This window comes from Ranitomeya imitator, chromosome 4 (genome assembly GCF_032444005.1).
Source record: "Ranitomeya imitator isolate aRanImi1 chromosome 4, aRanImi1.pri, whole genome shotgun sequence".
In the NCBI taxonomy this organism is placed as follows: Eukaryota; Metazoa; Chordata; class Amphibia; order Anura; family Dendrobatidae; genus Ranitomeya; species Ranitomeya imitator.
The window spans coordinates 680,909,347-680,917,586 of record NC_091285.1 but is presented as its reverse complement, the minus strand read 5'-3'; positions in this window follow the sequence as shown (position 1 = coordinate 680,917,586).

Here is an 8,240-nt window from a genome sequence, read left to right as displayed (position 1 = left end):
TAGTTATTTATATAGCGTCAACATATTTACAGTTTCAAACACAATAGTCCTAAGTAATAATGATAACAATAATACAATAATTAAACAGAAATAAAACTACCCTGCTTGTGACAGCTTACAATCTACACCAGGGGTCCCCAACTCCAGGCCTCGAGGGCCGCCAACAGTGCAGGTTTTCAGGATTTCTTTAGTATTGCATCGATGGTAATGTGATCATCTGCACAGGTGATGATTCCAACCCCTGTGCAATACTAAGGAAATCCTGAAAACCTGCACTGTTGATGGCCCTCGAGGCCTGGAGTTGGGGACCACTGATCTACAGTGTATAACAATAATGATAACAATAATTAAACCGGAAAAAAAACATCCTTCTCGTGACAACTTACAATTTACAATGAGATGGAGGAGATAAAAACTACAGTGTATTTACAATTATCTATTTACAATGTAATTACTGAGGTTTGGATAAAGTCGTGGAGGCCTAAGGACAAGGAGGAGGGGGAGACCATGGTCAGTTGTCCTCTTGGTGAGGACACGGAAGTATTGACTGTCTGCAGTCTTGCACGCTTGGCTGAGTTTATGTTACGATGCCTTTCCCATCACCCTCGCGTTCTCAAAATTTTTGGTGACAGGCAATAATGATTGTTGTTGACACTTCTAGACACTTCTAGACCCACACTACAAAGAGAACTTTATATCTCTTATTCCAGAGGCAGACAGGTGTACTACAATGTTGGAGGACTATAGGGCCCTTCTTGCTCAAATATTATAAAAATTCTCATCTGAAAACGCTGGCAGCAGAGGTCACAGTTTGTTGGCAAAGTAAGGAGTACAGGTGAGAGAGACACAACTCCAATCCATCAGAGGCAGTGGAACACTGGCAAAGTTTGGGGAGAGTTTTCTCAAACACTCCCATCACCCTGGCCCTGAGGCATGGTGGACTCTCACATGGAGTGCAAAGTTTGGGAAAATGCAGAGAGAGCACCTTGCTGACCGTACCAATGTCCTCTGTGCCCTTTAATTATTGTTTAGCAAAGCTGAACATGGGCATGAACTGTCTCTCTACTGCGCACGTGCGCTGTACTCACGTTCATGGAGCGCACGGTTCCTCGCTCTCTGGCGGTCATTGGCCACATGGCTCCTCGCTTTATGGCAGTACCGCTTTTATTGGCAGGGAAAAATGCCTTCATAATTCAGATATGGAAGTAGAAAGCTAGCACTCAACTGAGGGAGTTGGACGGTCCTAGTAAGAAGGGACTGATAATCCCAATAGTCAGTAGTTCAAAGAGATACTGCACTCGTGTGCAGTACTTTCATGATACAGAGACAGAGTACAACATCGCCCAAGCATTCACACTCTGCTCCTCAGATTTTCTATGTGCTCAGTGACTGCCTCTAGGCAGAAGATGATGATGGTGGTAGTAGTAGTTGGAGCATTTAAGACAGTCATGAAGCAGCCATAACAACTTGAAAGAGAAATATGTTTCAAAACATACCACACTGTTCCATATGTGGCCTGTATTTTTATGCAAAATAGGGCTGTATATAAGTAGAGTCACAGACAGCTAAAACAGTGGAAAACCAGCCTAAAATGCGCAAACTTTGAGGCCTGTCACAGAAATACCACACTGCCAAATATCTGGCCTGTATTTTTTTAAATGCAAAACAGTGCTGTATATAAGTAGAGTCACAGACAGCAAAAACAGTGGAAAACCAGCCTACAATGCCCAAACTTGGAGCACGCAGGTATATGAGGCCTTTTTTATTTTTTGGTGAATTTAAAACCAAAAAAGAGAGTGGCACAAGGCTACCACACAGAACTATGCTACTGCGGAAATTTGATTTTTCAAAAACAGATACACCAGGACTCAGTCTGACTTAATTTAACAGACTGTATTAATATTTTTTTTGCTTTTTGGTGAATATAAACAAAAAAAATTTGACCAAGGCTAGCACACAGAACTATGCTACGTATGCCTGTGGAAATACAGTTTTTCAAAAACAGATACAACAGGACTCAGCCTGACATAACAGACTTTATTAATTTTTTTTGCCTTTTTGGTGAATTTAAACACCCCCAAAAAAGAGTGGCACAAGGCTAGCACACAGAACTAGAGTTGAGCGACCTTGACCTTTTTAGAGTCGAGCCGGGTTTCGCGAAACCCGACTATCTCAAAAGTCGGGTCGAGTGAAATCGGCCGATTATGGCGAAAAGTCGGGATCGACCGAAACACGAAACCCAATGCAAGTCAATGGGGCAGCATAGTCGGCAGTGAGTGGGGGCCAGGAAAACACCTAGAGTGCCCATTTTAATGTCAAAACCATCCATTCTTCTTAATGAAGCTTGTCAAGCGTAATTTACCTTATAATAATTGGAAGGCATTTGAAATTGGGGGTCATTTGGCTAAAGTTGTGTGGGGTAGGGCTGGTTCAAGTAATTAGTGGGCCCAGGAAATCTGGACCACGTCACGGCAGTGGAGCAGGGAGAGGTAAGTATTTCAACTTTGCAAGTGCTGTGATCCTGAGCAAGCAGGGGGGGCCCACTCGTTGGCATTGGCACTGGCACAGGGCCCCTCAAAGTACAGCGGTGTGTTTGCACGGCGGGGGCGCCTCCCACCGGCAGCAACACTTTTGCGTACTATGAGAGGCCCTGTGCCAGTGACGTCGCCAACTAGTATTCCTCCCCCCACCTGATGAAGGAACCTGCACTTTCATCTGCACCTTCCTCTTTGTCCCCGTGTAAGGTGGTATGGTATGAGGGAAGAGCAACCTGACTTTCAGCAGGGTCACAATGTTGTTGTGTAGCATGCACGGGGAATGTTGCGTTATGGGTCAATGTACCAGCAGACTCATCTATCACTGGCTGGGCAATGGGTACGATGAAGTGGAAACACAGATATAGGCCCAAAGAATAAAGTGGGCTAAATGCAGTTCAAAATTGGTAACACAGGAATAACTAGGGGGCATTGAAGTGGAGGACAACTGGAATGAGAGGCTGACACAGAGAGTAGGGCCAAATCAGTAAGTAGTCGAAATGCAGTTCAAAATTGGCAACCGTAGTAAACAGGCGGCACAGCTTTGTTCAGTGGAGGAAAACAGCAAGGAGTGGCAGACACCGATAGTAGGCCCCAACCCAACTAGTAGGCCAAATGCAGTCTAACATTAACAACTACTTAACGAGAGCCTGAAAATGGAATTTCAGGACAGGAAACCAGGAGAACAGCAAGGAGTGGCAGACACCGATAGTAGGCCCCAAACCAACTAGTACGCCAAATGCAGTTGTTCCATTTAACCACAATTTAATGAGAGCCTGAAGATAGAAGCTCAGGAAAGGCAACCTGGGGAACACCTTGGAGTGTAACACACCGTCTCTCTCCACCCCATACCCATTTTGTAGGCCTAATGCAGTGTACTTTTCTACAACTACTAAACGAGAGTCGGAAGACCGAAGCAATGGAAGCACCTTGGAGTGTAACACACCATCTCTCTCCACCCCATACCCAATTTGTAGGCCTAATGCAGTGTAGTTTCCAAGAACTACTAAACGAGAGCCGGAAGATCGAAGCTCAGGAAAGGCAACCTGGGGAACACCTTGGAGTGTAACACACCCTCTCTCTACACCCCATACCCAATTTGAAGGCCTAATGCAGTGTAGTTTCCAAGAACTACTAAACGAGAGCCGGAAGATCGAAGCTCAGGAAAGGCAACCTGGGGAACACCTTGGAGTGTAACACACCCTCTCTCTACACCCCATACCCAATTTGAAGGCCTAATGCAGCATAGTTTCCAACAACTACTAAACGAGAGCCGGAAGATCGAAGCTCAGGAAAGGCAACCTGGGGAACACCTTGGAGTGTAACAAACCCTCTCTCTACACCCCATACCCAATTTGTAGGCCTAATGCAGCGTAGTTTCCGACAACTACTAAACGAGAGCATGAAGATCGAAGCTCAGGAAAGGCAACCTGGGGAACACCTTGGAGTGTAACACACCCTCTCTCTACACCCCATACCCAATTTGAAGGCCTAATGCAGTGTAGTTTCCAAGAACTACTAAACGAGAGCCGGAAGATCGAAGCTCAGGAAAGGCAACCTGGGGAACACCTTGGAGTGGAACACACCATCTCTCTACACCCCATACCCAATTTGAAGGCCTAATGCAGCGTAGTTTCCAACAACTACTAAACGAGAGCCGGAAGATCGAAGCTCAGGAAAGGCAACCTGGGGAACACCTTGGAGTGTAACACAACGTCTCTCTACACCACGGAAGGGCTGATTCTTAGGAAGGAAGGCTGTTGGAAATAAGCATTGCGCGTCCGAGGGTGATTATATTCTTATTAGGTATATACTCACCCTCGGACGCGCCCTGCTTCTTTATTTGGAATGAATGTTTATTTGCAATGTGGTGTTGACTTTCTCTATTATTTTGGTAATTAATGATTTTATTATTTTCATTGTTTTGCATCTTCTCGGCAATAATATAAAGAAGATGCGACAGGACAACACTCGGTGGATGCCATATCTGTGTTTTCAATTTAAAAAACCTTTCAGTTAAATACTTGCAGGATAAAGTAATTGTAGCTGGTGGCCATTTTTAGTACTGTACCAGATTTTAGTTGTGTGTTTGTTTTTAATGTTAAAATGTCTGCATTTGATATCTCACCAGTATTTTCTTTTTTATAAGCAAAATACTTTTTTTTTTATTTTATGATGTTGGTTCAAGGGGTACACGGGCAGCAGTAGACAGGTCAGTGGAGGCCTAGTGGAAGGAGGGACCGCAGACAGGCTTCGAAGCCCTAACATAATAAATTGGGCTGCCTGTAGGCAGTTTAAAATTGGTTCCAGGGGAACACGGGTAGCAGTAGACAGGTCAGTGGAGGCCTAGTGGAAGGAGGGACCGCAGACAGGCTTCGAAGCCCTAACATAATAAATTGGGCTGCCTGTAGGCAATTTAAAATTGGTTCCAGGGGAACACGGGCAGCAGTAGACAGGTAAGTGGAGGCCTAGTGGAAGGAGGGACCGCAGACAGGCTTCGAAGGCCTAACATAATAAAATGGGCTGGCTGTAGGCAATTTAAAATTGGTTCCAGGGGAACACGGGCAGCAGTAGACAGGTCAGTGGAGGCCTAGTGGAAGGAGGGACCGCAGACAGGCTTCGAAGGCCTAACATAATAAAATGGGCTGGCTGTAGGCAATTTAAAATTGGTTCCAGGGGAACACGGGCAGCAGTAGACAGGTAAGTGGAGGCCTAGTGGAAGGAGGGACCGCAGACAGGCTTCGAAGGCCTAACATAATAAATTGGGCTGCCTGTAGGCAATTTAAAATTGGTTCCAGGGGAACACGGGCAGCAGTAGACAGGTAAGTTGAGGCCTAGTGGAAGGAGGGACCGCAGACAGGCTTCGAAGGCCTAACGTAATAAAATGGGCTGGCTGTAGGCAATTTACAATTGGTTCCATGGGAACACGGGCAGCAGTAGACAGGTCAGTGGAGGCCTAGTGGAAGGAGTGACGGCAGACAGGCATCAAAGGCCTAACATCATAACATTGGGCTGTTGGCAATTTAAAATTGGTTCCAGGGGTACACGGGCAACAGTGGTCTGGTCAGTGGAAGTCTAGTGGAAGGAGTGACGGCAGACAGGCATCAAAGGCCTAACATAATAACATTTGGCTGTTGGCAATTTAAAATTGGTTCCAGGGGTACACGGGCAACAGTGGTCTGGTCAGTGGAAGTCTAGTGGAAGGAGTGACGGCAGACAGGCTAAGAAGGCCTAACATAACAAAATTGGGCTGGCTGTAGGCAAGTTTAAATTGGTTCCAGGGGAACACGGCCAGCAGTGGCCTGGTCAGTGTAGTAGTTGTAGAAAGAACGGACCGCAGACAGGCTTCGAAGGCCTAACATAACAAAAATGTCAAAACAATGGTATTCTCAGTGCCAGGCATTGAAGGATGTCAGCGCATAGACTAAACATTGGTGAAGCTGTGAGAGATAATTTTGCTAGTGGTAGAGCACTGTTTGAGCTGGGGGGGGGAACTGTCTTGTGGCCGGCGGTACAGGCCCAGGCCCCCTCATATTACAATGGTGTGTCTGACGTTGGGTGCGCACCACCACCACCAGAGACACTTTATTGTACTATGAGGGACCCAGTGGCAGTGCCGTCGACCAAAAGCGGGCACACCCACCTCTTCAGACAAACAGCACTCTCACGGGTGCTGGCGCAAAGTGGCGATACCACGGCCCCGTGTGGGGAGTTTGGCCATTTTGTTAGGAGTAAACATGTCGTATGCTGGACAATCAGGTGCAGAAAATTACGAGATTGGAAAAGTCATTCAGAAGAGTCCACAGGCAAGACCTTTTCATAGGAAAGTTAGGTGTCAGCCGGGCAAGGTGGGGCAAAAGATTTCGAAATCCAGTTGTGGTTCATTTTAATGAAGGTTAGATCATCTACATTTTGGGTAGCCAGACGAGTCCTTTTTTCAGTTAGTATTGAACCTGCAGCACTGAATACTCTTTCTGATAGGACACTAGCTGCCGGGCAAGCAAGCTCCTGCAATGCATATTCTGCCAATTCTGGCCAGGTGTCTAATTTGGATGCCCAGTAATCAAATGGGAATGACGGTTGAGGGAGAACGTCGATAAGGGATGAAAAATAGTTTGTAACCATACTGGACAAATGTTGTCTCCTGTCACTTTGAATTGATGCTGCAGTACCTGTCCTGTCTGCGGTCATAGCAAAATCACTCCACAACCTGGTCAGAAAACCCCTCTGGCCAACGCCACTTCTGATTTCTGCCCCTCTAACACCTCTGGTCTGCTGGTCCCTGGAGCTCGTGTGAGAACAGGGTGATTATATTCGCTGTGTGCAGGGAATGCCAGAAGCAAACGGTCAACAAGAGTTGATTGTTTGGTTGCTAATATTAGTTCCAAGTTCTCATGTGGCATAATATTTTGCAATTTGCCTTTATAGCGAGGATCAAGGAGGCAGGCCAACCAGTAATCGTCATTGTTCATCATTTTTGTAATGCTTTTGTCCCTTTTGAGGATACGCAAGGCATAATCCGCCATGTGGGCCAAAGTTCCAGTTGTCAAATCTGCGGTTGTGCTTGGTTGAGGGGCAGTTGCAGGCAAATCTACGTCACTTGTGTCCCTCAAAAAACCAGAACCCGCCCTTGCCACGCCACCAATTTCCAATGACCCCGGGAAAGCTTCCTCATTAAAAATATACTCATCCCCATCATCCTCCTCATCCTCCACCTCCTCTTCGCCCGCTACCTCGTCCTGTACACTGCCCTGACCAGACAATGGCTGACTGTCATCAAGGCTTTCCTCTTCCTCTGGTGCAGACGCCTGATCCTTTATGTGCGTCAAACTTTGCATCAGCAGACACATTAGGGGGATGCTCATGCTTATTATGGCGTTGTCTGCACTAACCAGCCGTGTGCATTCCTCAAAACACTGAAGGACTTGACACATGTCTTGAATCTTCGACCACTGCACACCTGACAACTCCATGTCTGCCATCCTACTGCCTGCCCGTGTATGTGTATCCTCCCACAAAAATATAACAGCCCGCCTCTGTTCGCACAGTCTCTGAAGCATGTGCAGTGTTGAGTTCCACCTTGAAACAACGTCTATGATTAGGCGATGCTGGGGAAGGTTCAAAGAACGCTGATAGGTCTGCATACGGCTGGAGTGTACGGGCGAACGGCGGATATGTGAGCAAAGTCCACGCACTTTGAGGAGCAGGTCGGATAACCCCGGATAACTTTTCAGGAAGCACTGCACCACCAGGTTTAAGGTGTGAGCCAGGCAAGGAATGTGTTTCAGTTGGGAAAGGGAGATGGCAGCCATGAAATTCCTTCCGTTATCACTCACTACCTTGCCTGCCTCAAGATCTACAGTGCCCAGCCACGACTGCGTTTCTTGCTGCAAGAACTCGGACAGAACTTCCGCGGTGTGTCTGTTGTCGCCCAAACACTTCATAGCCAATACAGCCTGCTGACGTTTGCCAGTAGCTGCCCCATAATGGGAGACCTGGTGTGCAACAGTGGCAGCTGCGGATGGAGTGGTTGTGCGACTGCGGTCTGTGGACGAGCTCTCGCTTCTGCAGGAGGACGAGGAGGAGGAGGAGGAGGAGGGGGTGCGAACGGCTACAGCCAACTGTTTCCTAGACCGTGGGCTAGGCAGAACTGTCCCAAACTTGCTGTCCCCTGTGGACCCTGAATCCACCACATTTACCCAGTGT